Source organism: Eumetopias jubatus, unplaced genomic scaffold (genome assembly GCF_037043125.1).
Source record: "Eumetopias jubatus isolate StellerSeaLion01/CBP00866 unplaced genomic scaffold, mEumJub1_p1.0 scaffold_4, whole genome shotgun sequence".
Lineage (NCBI taxonomy): Eukaryota > Metazoa > Chordata > Mammalia > Carnivora > Otariidae > Eumetopias > Eumetopias jubatus.
The window spans coordinates 126,202,488-126,220,208 of NW_028274810.1; the positions used below are offsets into that span (position 1 = coordinate 126,202,488).

The window sequence follows — 17,721 nt, forward strand, 5'->3', positions numbered from 1 at the left end:
AATTAATTTAAATGAAGCAAAGCAAAAAACAAACAAAAAAACAAGTCTCAACATTAGAAATGTATGGAAAGGAGAGAAGTGTATTATTCTGAAGACTCAAAAGAAGGACCCATGTCTAAAATATATTTTATGTAGGAAGCCAAGAAAATTTAAAACAAAATCTTGGGAAGGAATGTGACAGATTCTTTATGAAATAGACAAAAATAATGAAATTTGGCATTTTGAAGTAGAGTGCTTTGTAACAAACACAAAGAAAAAGGAATGAACTACTGATAATATCAATATCATGGATGAAACTTAAAAGCAATAAACTAAGCCAAAGAAGACAGAAAGAAAGGACCACACATACTATATGATTCCATTTCTATGAAATTCTGGAAAAGGCAAAATCAATCTAGAGCAACAAAAAGCAAACGAGTGGTTTCTAGGGCTGGGAGTAGGGAGGAACTGTCTGCAAAAGGATGCTGAGAAAAATTTTGTGAAGATGGAACGAATCTCTGCCTTAATTAGGGTGGTGATTACATGAATTTATACATTGGCCAAAGCTCAGCAATCTGTATGTTTCCGATGGGTGCATTTTGTGTGTATGTATGTAAATTATATATTTTCTATATTACAACGTATCCTAAACACAATTGAAATGCAAATGCTCCAATAATGGTGGGAAATATTTATTCAAACTAACATAGGTAAAGACTTAATGTTTTTGCTATATTGGAAAAATACTTACATTATTATAGAAAATAGCTAAAATACCTGAAGAAGTAATTCATAGAGGTGCATTTAGTTAGTATGCTTTTGAATATATTTGCCACCATTACCAATCAAACAATGCAAATAAAAACAATAATTTTCTAATTTTCTTTTTTAATCCTTTTATCTATTTCACTCATCTTCCCAACTTTGTTGCAAATGACAAGATCTCATTCTTTTTTTATAGCCAAATAATATTCCTGTATGTGTGTGTGTGTGTGTGTGTGTGTGTGTGTGTGTGTGTGTATACCATCCATTCATCTTTATCCATTCATCTATTGATGGATACTTGGGCTGCTTCCATATCTTGACTACTGTAAATAATGCTGCAATAAACATAGGGGTGCATATAATTTTCTCATTTTCAAATATCAGTTTTGAAACAATTAAAAAATACTTAATGATCTGAAAAGTGTGACCAGCATATTGTGGTAAGAGAATCTCTGGGCCTTTTCTGAAGGCAGTTGGGAAAAAACCAATATTCATCAAGTGTCTGAAGATAAATGCTCATATCTTGGACACAATAATTGTATTTCTCAGAATGTGTGTTGAGGAAATGTTGAAATTTTGACGAGCATGCATGTACAAAGTCTTATGTTTCACAGCATTCTGTATAATAGGAAAGGCAGAAAAAACCCACATATTGAATAAGAGGGAAATGATGGAAGTATAATAACCTACTGGGCATAACTTACATAATTTATAAGCACATGATAACCTACATGGCTATGAAAAGTGTGGTAACCTCTATGACTGCATGACCTGTCATGACATTGAGAATAGTCACAAGCAGAATAAAAACAAATAGAATGATTGACATCTTATTTTCTTTATCCACTTTGGTATTTTCCAAAATGCCCTTCATTGGATCTCTTGAGGAGCATTCCCAGATAGGACACGATGTTTGGGGCTAAGGAGGCATCGTGACATTGGGGACCTGAAAACACGGCAGCTCCTTTACAGCACAGGCTTAATGAAATGGGCATGAAAAAGAGCAGTAGCAGGGCGCCTGGGTGGCTCAGTCGGTTAAGCATCTGCCTTTCGCTCAGGTCATGATCCTGGGGTCCTGGGATCGAGTCCCACATTGGGCTCCCTGCTCAGTGGGGAGTCTGCGTCTCCCTCTCCCTCTGTGATCTCTCTCACCTTCACTCTCTCTCAAATAAATGAATAAAATCTTAAAAAATAAAAAAAAGCATGGTAGATTTACTCTGTAGGTCAGTTTATGATATTTACATTTTCTGGGTTTACTTCTATTTTTTACACTTTAATCTGTACTATAATTTTTTGGGAATGTCCTCTGTCACTTACTTCCCAACTTTATTGGTATATACATCCTCATATGTTCTGCCAAAGACAAATTTGGTATTAAAAAACCCCAACAAAAATGAAATTTGCAAAAAATCAGTCTTTCTGTGTTAAGGTGCTTTAGAAGAAATAAATATTATCTCCAATGATGTTACAGTCCACTTGGGGGAACAAAAGACATATAAGAAAGAGAGGGAACACCTAATAAAAAATAACATGTGTGAGTCTGATTCTGGCCCCTTAATTCTGTTGTTTCTTTGGTCTACCAATCATTGCACAAATAGTACTCTGTTTATTTATTTTTTTGTATCTCTAAATATTTTGCTGGTATATATATTCACGCAATTGATTTCATACCCAGCAATATCTCTAAACTCTCACAAGTTATATTTTGTAGTTTACTTTGGGTTTTCTAAATAGGTAATTGTTTTATCTGTGATCATTGCAACTTTATATCTTTCTAATTTATATAATTTTATTTATTTTTATTATTTTGTTGAATTGACCAACATCTGCAGTACAAGGTTACATAAAAAGTGATAGCATGATTCTAGTAGTTCATCATTCAATAAAATATTTGCTCCAAAATTTGCTACTCTAAAAATAAAAAGAAACATCCAGAAATCAGTGATGCAGGCAGAAAGTGCTTTGAGAGATCTGCTGGGGGAAGTTGAAGATGGGTTTGTGATGTGGGCAGGTTTGGTTTACTGGAACCAAAGTCAGGCTGAGTGATGGATTAATCAGGCAGGCCTGCAAGGACTAAGGGATGAAGTTATGAAAGATAAAGTTATGACGGTCTGTGTGGGTCCCTACCATCCCTGGTCAGGGTGTTGTTGTTTCCAGGGAAAAATCTGTAGACAAATGCTAAGATCAAGCCCTTACATTTCACAAAGAAATGTCAAAATATCATCTCATTTTACATTAATGACTAAAAAATAGCAAGGAGATACTGACAATGGCTAAAAGAAGAGATACACTCAGAAGGTCAAGGACAACCCAAACCGACAGCTAATCTTTATTCAGGACTTACTGTGTGCCAGGCACCCCTCTGAGAGCATTGCATGTATGGACTTATTTCACCTTTGCAACAATTTCATGTGCATACTCTCATTATTCCTACTGTAGGGATGAGAAGGCTGCAGTAATAGAGGTGTCCAGATTTCCCAGCTTTTATGTATCAGATCTGAGATTGTGCCTTCCCCTGCCCAGGGGTGGGGATACCTGCAGAGGCAAGAGGAGAAAACCACTGAATCTCCAGATTTTTCTGTAAGAGCCTTCATCCGGGTTGCCTTTAACCACTATTTTATTTATTTATTTACTCATTCATTCATTCATTTATTTTTGAGAGAGGGTAAGAGAGAATCTTAAGCAGGCTCTATGCCTAGCGCAGAGCCCAATGCCGGGCTCAATCTCATGACCCTGAGATCATGACCTGAGCCAAAATTAAAAGTCAGAAGTTTAACCCACTGAGCCATCCTCAAACTACTATTTTAAAGGGAATATTCAGTTTGAAGGAGGACTGCTCCAGGCAATAGGTAAGAAATGCTGTCTTCTTCATGGTTGGAAAAACCCAGAGACGTCAGACCACAGTCAAAGCAAGGAGGGAGAACACATATTTCTCGGGAAGGAGTACCTGACTGTAGATAGCCTGGATCCAGAGAAACCTGAAGTTGGGAAAGTTCTTCTCAATTATTTTTCAAGTGTGATTTGCATGATTTAATTTTTATAACTTTGTTCAACTTTCTGTAAAAAATTTACAGGCTGTTGTATGGGAGTCATGGAGGCAGAGTTGATGTTTTCGTTTCCTTGGTGGTTTTTTGTAGTCTCTAAAATAGTACAATGACAATGTATTGTTCTTGTAATGAGGAAAAAATAAATATTAAAAATAAGCAAGTTCAACTATGTGAAGCAAATAAGAAAAAAAATTATGCGTAGAAAAAAGTGTAAAAAATGTATTTTAGAACTTTTTTCTCCTTTTTCCATATCATCTATTTTTTCTATAAATAGCATATGTTACATTTATAATAGGAAAAAGGTAAACAAAAAAGTTTACTTTTTTTGCACATCAAAAATTTTTATTTAAGCTTCAGGTGAGTTACTATTTTCAAGATTTTTTTTTTATTTGAGAGAGAATGAGATAGAGAGCATGAGAGGGGGGAGGGTCAGAGGGAGAAGCAAACTCCCTGCTGAGCAGGAAGCCCGATGCGGGACTCGTTCCCGGGACTCCAGGATCATGACCTGAGCTGAAGACAGTTGCTTAACCAACTGAGCCACCCAGGTGCCCCCGAGTTACTCTTTTCAAAATGTGTCCTACCCCGTGTAGATAGGAACTTCCTTCAGCCAGGCATAGACAAGACAAGCTACAAGTTAGATGAATGAATTTTAGTCTGATATACCAATATATCTTTTGAACCTAGTCAATATTAGTCGGTTTTACTAACACATGGAATTTTTCAGATTCTTAGCACATGTATGTGTGCACACACGTGCATGAGCTCTACTGAAAGACTACGTTTGCTTCTAGATTAGTCAGTGAGTAAAATAAGAGAACACCTATGTTTATTGTTTTTTACATCATAGCTAGGTTTTTTCTCAATGTTGATTATAAATATTTTCAAAAATACTGAAAAGTTGAGATTTTTATAGGGAACATCCATAAACCTACCTCTTAGTGTCAGTAATCAGCACTGTGCTAGTTTTGCTATATCACTTATCTGTCCATCTATCCATCCAACAGTCCATCCTATTTATTTCGTGCATTTCAAGATTAGTTGCAGACACCCTAGTACATTCCACCCTAGATACTTCAGCAGGCATATCAACATAACTAATTGTTATGTTTTTGTGTGTCATTTTATTTTAATTGAGACTTTTTTTTTAGAGAAGTTTGAGGTTCACAGCAAAATTGCAGGAAAGATAGAGATTTTCCATATACCACCTGCCCCTGACCCATGGGTAGCCTTCCTCATTATCTACATCCCCTACCAGAGCGGTACACTGTTTTTGATGTACCACTCTGGTAGGTGTGATTGATGAACCACACTGACACATCATTATCACGCCAAGTCTGTAGTTCATGATACAGTTCACTCTTTGTGTTGCACATTCTGTGGGTTTGAATAAATGTATGAGACATGTATCTATCATTCTGGTATCATGCAGAGTAGTTTCATTGGCCCAAAAATCCTCTGTGCTCTGCCTATTTATTTCTCCCCTTCCTAACCCTGGCAACCACTAATCTTTTTACCATCTCCACAGTTTCGCCTTTCTCAGAATGTCATATAATTGAAATCACCCAACATGTAAAGGTTTTCGATAGCTTCTTTTACCTAGTATCATGCAGTTAAGTTTCCTTTGAGTCTTTTTCTGGCTTGATAGATCATTTCTTTTTAGTCCTGAACAATATTCCATTTTCCAGATGTACCACAGTTTATTTATCCATTCACCTACCGAAGGATACCTTGCTTGCATCCAGGTTTTGGCAATTATGAATAAAGCTGCTATAAACATCGATGTGCAGGCTTTTATATAGACATAAGTTTTCAACTCCTTTGGGTAAATACCAAGGAGTGTGATTGCTGGATTGTATGGTAAGAGTATTTTTAGATTTGTAATAAACCTCCAAAATGTCTTTCAAAGTGACTGTATCATTTCACATTTCCATCAACAATGAATGAGAGTTCATTCATGTTGTTCCACATCTTTGCCAGCATTTGACACATCATTATCACCCCAAGTCTGTAATTCATAATATAGTTCACTCTGCGTGTTGTACATTCTACGGATTTGGTTAAGTGTAGGAGAACATATATCCATCATTATGGTATCACGCAGAGTACTTTCACTGCCTTAAAATCCTGTGCTCTGCCTTTTTATTTTTCTCCTCCAACCTTGGCAACCACTAATCTTTTTTTTTTTTTCAGGAGGGCACACGTGATCTTGTTACTTGGCGGCGTGTAAAGGGGCAGAGAACGATGACAAGTGGAGAAAATTATATATAATAAAATGGGGCATATGGGTGGGCCTGGGGGTGGTGCTGGAAAGGACTGGGGGGCAGGGTCCCGGGGGCAGGGTGGGTCTACATCTCCTGGGCTTCGGGCCCCTTCTCCTCGGCGCCGTTGGACATGGCATGGCTGTCTTCATCCAGACGCTTCACCCGGTACGCTTCGAAGTGGATGCTGCTGGTGATGTCCTTGATGTTCTGCATGTGCGTCCTGATAAGGAGGTCCCGAAGGTAGGCAAACTCACAGTGGGTGGTGTTCTCAACTTCGATGGTGCCCCATTTGGTTTTGTGTCCAAGGATCCTCTTCCCATTCCCTTGGTACTCATGGTCACTGCCCACCACGGCGAACGGGATCATCTCTTGGAACTTCTCATTCACCAGCAGGTCCTCCGAGTCCTCGTCAAACTCCTTCTAGGGGTACACGTTGGTGCCGTTGGACTGCAGGTCCGCGGTGATCCGCTGTTTGAAGTAGACCCTCTCCTCCAGGGTCAGCGTGTCGGCCTTGGCGATGACAGGAACAATGTTCATTACTTTGCTGAGGCGCTTCATAAACTCGATGTCCAGGGGCCTGAGGGAGTGGCCGGTGGCGGGGATAAAGTACAGGCAACAGTGGACGCGCGTGTCCGGGATGCGCTTCTTCCGGTTGATGTTGACCTCCTCCTGCAGGTATTTCTCATACTGGTTGTTGATGAACTTCATGATCGGCTGCCAGCAGTTCTCATTGTTGATGTGGTCCCCGAACCCTGGTGCGTCAATGACCGTCAGCTTCATGTGGACGCCCTTCTCTTCAATATCATGCGTGATGGACTTGATCTCAATGGTCTTGGGGATGCGTTCCTCCGAGGTGGCCTGCACCGACTTCCGGCTAATTTTGGACTTGAAGAGGGTATTGATCAAGGTGGACTTCCCCAAGCCACTCTGCCCGACCACCATGATGTTGAACTCTAAGCCCTGCTTCATGGCCTTCCTGCGCATCTGCCCCAGGATGGAGTCAATCCCCACATAGCCGAAGTCCGCGGGGGCCTTCTTGTTCCGGGGCGCGGGCGCCTGCTTCAGCCCAGCGTCTCTGGGGGTGTCGGCCATGTTGCCAATGCAGCCAAGAGCTGCCTCAGGGGCCCAGCAGCTGAGTTGGGCTGCACCGGCCGCCGAACCACTAATCTTTTTACTGTCTTTTTACTTTGGTGTTGTCAATATTCAGATGTTGGTCATTCTAATAGTTGATTTTTTTTTTTTTTAAGATCATGCATTCTTTTGCTAAAACATAAATTTAAAAATTAGGGGGAAAATCCATTCTCTGGCCCTGTATTCCAATTTCAGACTCATTAAATATAATTGTAAATAATTTTTGCTCCTCAGTTTTGACTGACATTTGCATACCTGAATGTATACTAAGTCTTTGCCCTCAGGGTAGAATAAGTTTCTGGCTTATTCAAGAATTTCAGGCAGAGCTTTCATGGCCATGGGTGACTTTCTACATGGAGGCGTGAGGTTTGCAAGGAGAGACCGACTACAAATGCAGGTCCTACACCTCTGAGACACACTCAGAATGTTCCACACCTCCTACTGTAACTCCCACGTAACTTTTCTCCCTGACCCCGGAGTCAGTTCATTATCAGAAATGTAGTGGGGTGCCTGGATGGCTGAGTCAGAGAAGCATCCAACTCTAGGCTTTGGCTCAGGTCATGATCTTGCAGTTGTGGGATCAAGCCTCCTGTCAGGCTCTGTGCTCACGACGGAGTCTGCTTCAGATTCTCTCTCCCTCTCCCTCCCGCTTATTCTCTCTCTCAAATAAATAGATAAATAAATAAATAAATAAACAAATAAACAAATAAATAAATAAATAAAATCTTTAAAAAAAAAGAGAGAGAAAAAGAAATGTATTGAGTTGTATTAAGCTGTTTGGAAAAAAAAAAAAACAAATAATTGGAAGGCACAGGGGTTTCCAGTCAACTGGGGGACAGAAGACATAGAATATTTTTTTGAAAAAAAAAAAAGATTTTTAGAGTCAAAGCACAGACTAAGGTTTTAAGAGTAAAGTGAAAAAAATGTGGGCCAAGACTCAGGGAAGTGTTCATGGGGCAAAATATAGTCTTGAGGGAAAGGTAGGGCTTGGACAATAAAAAAGGAAGGGTATTTTGGACAATAGCCACAATGTAAGCAATGATGCTATTTATGGGAAAGCAGGTGTACTTTGTGGTTGGAGTGGTTTTTTTTTTTTTTTTTTTTTTGAGACATCATAGCTGCTAAGCTCTTATTAAGCCCTTTCCCATCAGAAATTCTTGGGTCACCACCATTCTAGTATTTCCTTGGCCCTCTGATCAATCTCACAATTACTTTACGGTTTGCCTGGGGTTGCATCATTTATGTTGTTATCCTCTGATCACCTCTGGGCACAGCTTATCTTATTTGATTTGGCACCATTTTATTTCATTGAGTGACGTGGTAGACATTTATAACTCTAGAGAAATCATTGTACAATGTGATTATTGTTGTTCATATTGCCTTGTTTTTTTTTTCCTATGAGAATGTTAGGTCTCCTGGACTGAAAACTTCAGTCGGGTATAATGAAAACTGCATTGAACTGGGAGCCAGAAAACCTGGATCCTCATCTTATTTCTGCAACTAATTTATTTGAGACCTTGGCCAAAACATTGAATTTCTCTCCAAGGTTGTAGCATAAAAGGGGTCTGAAAGGGCTTTCTATAAAATAGTGCCAGGCACAGGACTGAAAGGTCATCATGAAAGACATGTTGGGAGTTGGGAGTGAAGATGGGGAGACTTGAATTTTTGGCAACTTTTAAGAGTTGCCTTAAAAAGTTAATTTTCCTTATTGGGGAATGTGGCAGGTAATAGAAGCAAATAATTGATTTCTGAGGATGACTGAATCCCTGAGAGAAGACCCTCACAGGAGTCCCAGATCTGTGTGTGTGCACGCATGTGTGTGTGTGAGTGTGCATGAGTGAGGGAAAGTCTGTGAGAATGAGTGTGAGTGTGTGAATGAGTGTGTGAGACCTGGTAATGGAGGAGACTGACATCAGGATGCAGCACTTAAGAAAAGACATCTAATATGTTTTCCCATACTCGTCTTTTGGAGAAAGAAACAAGTAACACAAAACAACACAAGCAAACAGAACAACCACCATAACAACTACAACAAAACACAACTAGCAGGGATTTGGCAAAGAGAAAAATTTAAAAAGCCAGACAACCAATACCTCTTCCACTTAGTACCTGCACAATACACTTCCATGGCCATGGCAAGAATCTTGAATAATGAGAACCAATATTGGAAACAAAAGCCATGGGGATCTGAAAAAAGGTCATTGGTATCAATCAGCTAACCTCAATGGAGCATTTAAATGCCAGGGAATTTGCTAGATCTTGAGGCTCTACCCATTAAAAAGGATATTGACTTTGAAGCGCCCCCAAATTGCTTTTGGCTCTAAAATTCTACGAAAACAGACCCTTCCTTAGAATTGCATTTCGGGATCAAGTTTCCTCAACTATTAAATGGAATACAAATAGGCACTACCTGAAGCCCTCCTCCGGAGAATCCAAGTTGGCTATTTCCCGAGTGGCAGGGAGACTCTGAGGTTGGCTCTGGAGCATATACTGGAAGTGTTAGTAATGGAAAAGTCAGTGTGCTCAAGCATTCGGTCCTTGGGAGGCTTTCGTGAAGTGGTTACCAACTGCTTGTGGAAAAAAGTGGAGGCCACTCAGTCATTCTACATCACACATGAAAAATAAGGATAGCGCTTTATTAACAGGGCAGTTCTTGTGACCATTAAGGGCTAATGTAGCTCAACATGACTTCTGGGGTTTTATTTTTGCTTTTTTGTTTTGTTTTTAAATTCCTTTTTCTTTTCCATTGCTCTTTTAAAAGCAACTTGAGTTCTAACTTTGAATACAGTGTTCTTTTCTTTCTTATCACACAGACATATTTTATGGTTGAAAGGCAAAGTGTGCTGACCAAAAAAAAAAAAAAAAAAATCTCACCCATGAAATGCAGCTAAAGCTTCTTCGTGTATGTGTATATACACTGACAAAGAAGCTTCCAGAGGGCGAGGGCTCTATAAAGGACCTGGGACAATAACGTCCCTTGAGTTTAAAATAATCTCGTATGGCATGTTGTATCTTGTTGCTTCCCATAGAAATAGTTCACACCGGCTGTTTCTTTCCACTCCCATCAGCCCTAAATGAGTAAATATGAGACAAACGCTGTTTAGTCATCTTGCTGGCATCTAAATTCTACATTGGTCTCCCTCAGTTAGAAAAATATTTGGTGTATCCTGGTTCAACCTGCTGCACTCATATTTACAGTCAGAAAACACAGTCCTCTTTCTTAAAATATCCTGAAGTGAGTAATGCAAAAAGGCCAGGAATACCATGGGCCAAGGGTTAACACAAACTCCTGCTCTTGTCCGCTGTGCACTGAGTTTTCTTCCTTGGCAGTTCTTAACCCTCTCAAGAAGCAGGGGCCTTCTTAACAACTCCTACCTGCCAGCAAAATCGCATGTTTCATTTCACAGACACTGGAGAAGTTTGGCTTAACTCAGGGGTTGGGGGGCTTTGCTTCATGGAGGGGGGGATATGATTCCAGACTCTTCTCCTCAGACCTCCGCTTTGAAGTTGACAGCCTGTCCACAATAAAGAGCATGGCATTTACAGTCTTCTCCTGACAGTTGCCGCCTCAGATAAAATAAATAAACCGTGTCATATGGACACTCTCTTTCCTCCTTATCTTTGGCCAGCAACGGCTCATTGGTGTGGGGCTCACATTTGTGGCCGCACGAGGCCGTGGAAAGCGGTGTTGGCTGGCTAGCGAAGGGGATGGCTGTTTACATTATGATGGGAGACAGGATAAGATCGTTAAAATAAACTGTCTGATTTCCTGTCACGTCCTGTCTTTATCTAATGAGGCTAGCGCGCTTCCATACAAAGGCCTCTTCATGTTAGCTGCTCGGTCTGGTTGATAGTTCGGTCCTTCGGATCAGTTCTTTCCTCTAAAACAAATAATCAGAGTGCAGTGAGTCCTTCCTTATTTTAAACCTTCTTTGGGGGACTCTACCAATTCACAGGAGTAAGGAAGAAATTGCCCCTTGTTCCTGAGGCTGTGGAAATTATTTAGGGACCTGGGTCCTACCTGTGCTTGGAATGATTTTTTTTTGAATTTTTAAAAAATAAAAGTATAAATTCCAGGGATAACTTTAAACCAAAGGAGTCCGATACATTTTACGACAAAGGATAGAATGGTTATAATGACAAAATAAAACCTGATTTTTCAAGCAGAGAAGTACAATTATACCTCCTCCCCCCAACTCCACCCTGTGAGCCACACTTAGTCTATGACGGGTTAAATGTGTGTGTCTGTGTGTGTGTTCACGAGTATATGTGTATGTGCTTGAGTGTGTACTTGCTTGTGTGTGTATGTGTGTGTGTGTGTGATGAGAGTTGGCTTGGTCAGAAGCAGCTGAATAAGAGGAGAGGGATATTTTTAAGATTTTTTTGAAAGGAATTTTAAGGAATCTGCTGGCTGCTAGAAGTCTTCACCTATTATGACTGTGACCAGAGATGTTATAAGTTTTGCTAGTTTGTTCTATTGCTTTATTTTTATTTTTTTAACAAGATTTTATTTATTGGTCAGAGAGAGAGAGAGCACAAGCAGGGGGAATGGAACGTAGAGGGAGAAGCAGGTTCCCTGCTGAGCAAGGAACCCGACGCAGGGCTCGATCCCAGGACCCTGGGATCATGACCTGGGCTGAAAGCAGACACTTAACCAACTGAGCCAACCAGGCATCCCTGTTCTATTGTTTTTAAAAAAGTCTTTTTTTTCTGTCCCAGACATCTGCAATTTTTCCAATTTATTTATTTGTTTGTTTGTTTGCTTGCTTATTGAGTGTATTTAACAAATAAAATTGTATATATTTAAAGTGATGTGTAAGATGATGATCTGATATACACATAACTTCGTGAAATGTGTGTTTCAACCTGACCTCTGGTCTAATGCTTCCCAATCATCAGGATCCATGGCAAGCCTTGTCCTTGGGCACAGCCTCTGGAGTGACTGCTTCCTTGCCCCATGGAACTGAGCCTAGTTCTAGAAAACAGATGGAGTTCTTTCCCCTGGTCTCAGGACTATATAAAGATAGGGGTCTCAGTGAATAGTTACTTTTAGAAAATTAATCCAGTTGAATATGGAAAGTCAGAGAAGAGTTGATGATTTGTGGACTTCACAGATATTTGTCGAGCACTTTCTATGTACCTAGAACTGTATTAATATATACATAATCTATATTATATATGTAATATATATGTGTATTATATATAATGGATTTATTACATATACTAATATGACTTATTCTAGCATCTTGTTTATTCTCAACAGCCCTTTTCCTGAGAACCTATTTTGTTCTGACCTGAGCCTGGGAGAGTTCAGAGCGTAATTGTTAGAGGAGTTTAGAGAAAGCAGTGATGGTGAGGAAGAGATGTTAGGGAGATGTGAGACTTGAATTGAGCCCTGAAAAATGAGTGGGATTTGTTCTATTCTTCTTCTAAATCCTCAAGTTATCTAAAAACTGTAACAATTACAGAATTAGTTAGCCCTATAGAAAGTTAGAACTAAAGGCATCTATATGGTCCGGATGTAAATTATCCCCCATGTCATTTGACAAGATTTTAAAAATTATCTAGGTGAGAATAAATCTATGAAAGTAGAGAGAAGCTCCCAATGCTGGTCATGGTGAGCTCTTGGAACATGATCTGGAGCAGAGCTGCTACATGGCACAACTAAGGTGCCATTGTCAAATGCCAAGGCACATAGAGCCGCCTGGAGTTGGGCCATGTCCGGCCTGCATGACCACACATGGAGGTCCTCCTTCAGGAGCACCTGATGTCTCTCAAATTTCTGACAAAGAAGCCTGCCTGTGTATCAGAGAATCCCAGCTTCTGCTGGACAATGAACAGCTCTAAAACTGTGACGTATGTACACTGATTGATTTGGCTTCAGTTGCCCTCTATCCTTGATGTGTCTTCTTTCCTAACTCTTTAGCTTCAACCCTGCCTCCCACATCCCAGCTGGTACCTCTCCAGAGACCACCTAAGACACATATATTCTTTTTTTTAAAGATTTTATTTATTTATTTGAGAGAGAGAGAGCATGAGCAGGGGCAAGGGGAGGGGTGGGGGGAAGCAGACTCCTCTCTGAGCAGGGACCCTCCAGTGTGGGGCTTGATCCCAGGACCCCAGGATCATGACCTGAGCCAAAGGCAGACGCTTAACTGACTAAGCCACCCAGTGTCCCTGAACACATATATTCTTATTTTCACATGTTTTTAATCTCCAAATTCATCTTGAGTATTCTCTCTAAATATTCTTGGTCATGCAGAGATTTTTGTTTTGTTTTGTTCAACATTGTAATCCCAGCACCTAGAAGCAAGTGTGACATACTTCATGTTAAATATATATTTAGTGAATAAATAAAGGATGTTAAATTCCTTTTTCTCTGGTTCTCCAGCTTCCCAACTACAGATAAACGTGACAATGGTGGACTGGGCTGTATTTTCTATAAACTCCTGGAATGAAGATTATTTTTCTCTCCACTTTAACAAGAATGCCCACATTTGTAGCTTCTGTTACCTAGTTCCACTTTCTGAAGCAGAGTCTCTGGGAGTGATATCTTGAAATCTGAGTATTTGAATACATTTAGCAACTATCTTAGGTGAATTTTATGTAACAAGTCATTAAAATTTTGCAATAATTGACTAGAAAGATGGCAGAAAACAAAAACTGGATTCAAAGCATAGTAATTACCATAGAATACACGGTAAACCATGTATTTAAACAATAAAATATGTTGAGGAAATATGCAATGAGGTTATGTCTTTATAGTTTAGTAGAACTTACTTTAACTTATCCATAATGTTACAGGGAAGATAAATACATTTAAACATGAACACTTGAAAAAGGTTAAAAAGATCATAGCTCTTCTAGATGCAAATAGTGTATTATCAAAATTCAGGACCACAGCATTTCCTACCTGAGGGAGAATGACTGTAGTATTTGGGAGAGGGTGGGCAAGAGCCTTATAAAACATAAGTTTTCCTCTTTTAATTCTCAGAGCTTATGATCCTTCAAGTCAAAAACAAAAATTTCCATTAAAAAAAGATCAGATTTGGAGGAGCCTGGGTGGCTCAGTCAAGCATCTGACTTGATTTCCGCTCAGGTCATGATCTCAGGGTTGTAAGACTGAGTCCTGCATCAGGCTCTCCGCTCAGGAGGGAGTCTGTTTGAGATTTTCTTTCTCCCTCTGCCCCCCTCCCTCTGCCCCTCCATGCTGGCTATGTGTGTGCTCTCTCTCTAAAATAAATAAATGCATCTTAAAAAAAAAAGAAAGGAAAAAAAGATCGGATTTGAAATAAAAGTTAATACAACTTACTAATTTTTTGAAAAGTCTGTATCTTTTTAGGAAAATGTTGACTTGTGTTATTTCTGTGTTGTTTTTTAACTTTCTCTTCTAATTAGGAAAATTTCCAATATCAGTCAAGACATCCATTTTGAATGTGAAGTCAGGATATCATGGCCTCTTGTAAAACACCTGCTTCCAAATGATTCATTTGAATCGGAATGAGTGGTATGCTATGGATGTATCACAACTCATTTGTAACATTTGCTCATTTCTGTTGTGTAAATACTCCCACTATGGCTTCCTTCAAGCTACCAAAGTGATTTTACTGAACACAGAGGTGGGAAGAGGTGCTCAGTGGTGCGCCATTACCATCCAGACATGATAAATGTGAATAACTCAGAGCATAGATGATAGTAAAATGTAGTAAAACAACTAGAAAGTGATGTATTTGGAGCATATTAACTTTTTAATATGATTTTTGAAATTGTAATTTTATAGAATGCAAATTTCAATAACGGTCATGTTAAACAACAGTTATGCAAAATTCCTGAAAATTGATCAGTTGGCTCTTGTGATTTAGGATGAGGCAGCTAAAGCACACCAATAAGAAACTCTCCAAAGGTTTCTTATTAAGAGGTTGTTGAGGACCCCGTCCAAGTGTTTCACACAGACTGATGGTTCTATATCCCTTAGCAAGTCATTTTTTTTTTACAGCTGTATATTACTATTAATACTGTGACAATAATGAAGAAAAATTTAAAGATTCTTTGTCAGTCAAAAGTGTTGGCAGAGGTTTTTAATGGCCACAGATGATGTTTTTAATAAACATTAAAAGAAACAGAAAATTGTTTATTTTTCCAAATTTTAGTTAACTGGGAGCATTCACATGAATATTCTTCCTTCATGCTAATTTAGTCAGACTTAAGTACAAACAGAATATGTGGAGAAAATGAAGAACTCTTTCTTGGGAAACTGTTAAAACTTGATGCGTTCTGTGTCTGTGGTAAACTCATGATATAAAAATTTCCTTCTGTGGCTGCTTTGAGACCTCTGGGACATCTGTCCTTAGCTCTTCCCCTTATTCCGTAGTTATCCCTATGCCAATTCCCAAAATAACTCACCAAGGAGATTCCTGTTCCTCAGAAGGGAAAGGGGAGAAATAGGTAGGCTACACTTGTATGAGAAATCATTGCAAGCAAACAGGTAGACGTGTTCAGACTTCCGTCTACACCGGAGCGGCTTACCCAGTTAGCTCATACTGGTCAACACTATGTCGAATCTCATGATTTCTCAAAGCTACCTGGTCTCGGTCTGTCTGGACTGCGTAACACAATGCCATGGACCCAGTGGCTTATAAACAACAGGAATGTATTTCTCACAGTTCTAAAAGCAAGGGAGTCCAAGATGAAGGTGCCACAGACTCAGGATCTGCTTCCTGGTTCACAGATGGCTGTCTTCTGCCTGTGTCGTCCCACAGCAGAAGGGATTGGGGGTGGGGGTGGGGGAGCTCTCTGGGGCCTCTTTTATAAAAGCACAAAGCCCTTTCCTGAAGCCTCCACCTTAAGGATTTAATCACCTCCCATAAGTCCCACCTCCTAATGCAATCACAAAGGGGGCTAGGATTTCAGCATATGAATGGGGTATGGGGGTGGGGTGGGGACGACGCAAACATTCAGCCTGGAGTATACCTGATACTTGTTATTATGTCTGTGTAGCTGTAAACCCTAGAAACGATGAAATGCTTCTTTTAAAAGACATAAATGGTGTACGTATAGGTAAATAAAATAAGTTAGAAATAACACACATGAATAACCACTGAAGGGTCTGATGTTAACCTCCAACCAAGTCCCACTCTGGTATTGGAATATTGTCTTTTAGCTAATGGCTTTAGCAGGCATTCCTGATCATTGCTCTATTAGCTTTCTTTCCCTGCTGTTCACAAATGACCACAAACTCCAAGGCTTAAACATGAAAAAATTATCGGACGGTTGTGTAGGTTAAAAGGCCAACAAATCTCGCTGGATTAAAAACCCAGGTGTCACCAGGGCTGCATTATTTTTTGGAGGCTCTAGGGGAGCATTTGTTTCCTTGCCTTTTCCAGCTGCTAGAAGCCACCCACATTCCTTGGCTCATAGCCCTTCTTCCTCCATCTTCAAAGCAGCAATGTTGCATCTCTCACTACCCTCTTTCCATGTCACGTCGTCCTCTGAATGACTTTCTTAAAGATGCTCGTGATTACATTGGTCCCACCTGGATAACACTGGATATGTTCCCCAACGTTAGCTCATTAGTAACCAAAATTTCCTCTGCAATCTTAATTCCACTTTTCCATGTAACCTCAGCTGTTCGAAGGTTCTGGAGATAAAAAAAGATAGACATCTTTGGAGGAAGATTATTCTGCCTACCACAACTTGCAGATCCAAATCACCTGGAAAGTTCATTAAAACACAGAATTTGGGGGATGCCTGGGTGGCTCAGTCGGTTAAGTGTTTGCTTTCAGCTCAGGTCATGATCCCGGGGTCCTGGGATGGAGCCCCGCATCGGGCTCCCTGCTTGGTGGGGAGTCTGCTTCTCCCTCTGCCTGCCGCTCCCCCTGCTTGTGCTCTCTCTGTCTCTGACAAATAAATAAAATCTTAAAAAAAAACACACACAGATTTTGGGGCCCTACCCCCAGCATTTTTGATGTACAGGTAGGGGTAGATCCCCAGAATTTGCATCTGAACAGCCTTCCCGATGATGGCAATGCCTCTGCTCAGGGAACTACACTTCAAAAAAATCACTGTTCTAGATCCATTATTTCCTTAGGAGCTTGCAAAATGGTAATACTTAAATTCTATTCATATTCATAAGTATATTGGAAGTGAATTTCTGTTTTCAATGGAGTTGCTAGATTAAGTACAGTACACCCAGTTCAGTTTGAATTTTAGATACATAAAGAGTAATTTTTTAGTATATGTATGCCTTATGCAATATTTGGTACATACATATACCAAAAAGTTATTCTTTGTTTATCTGAAATTGAAATTGAACTGAACAACCTGAATTTTTATTGGATAAATTGGGCAACCCTAGTTTTCATCTAGAAATGTCAGTGAATATTCCATGAAGGACGAGAATTATACCTTTCCCCAATCTCTTTTGCCCCCAAGTGAGCTGGCGATTCTCTACTAATCATTTGCAATGAAATTATAAATCCATGTAGACTTCTTTTCCTCATGAATAGGGATTAAACACCCGAAAGGAGATACCTTTGATG

General features: G+C 39.7%; 1 pseudogene; it reads right to left on the reverse strand.

Moving 5' to 3' along the window:
• Nucleotides 1-5,974: 5,974 nt before the first annotated feature.
• Nucleotides 5,975-7,187, reverse strand: LOC114211160 (septin-9 pseudogene; annotated as a pseudogene).
• Nucleotides 7,188-17,721: the final 10,534 nt, after the last annotated feature.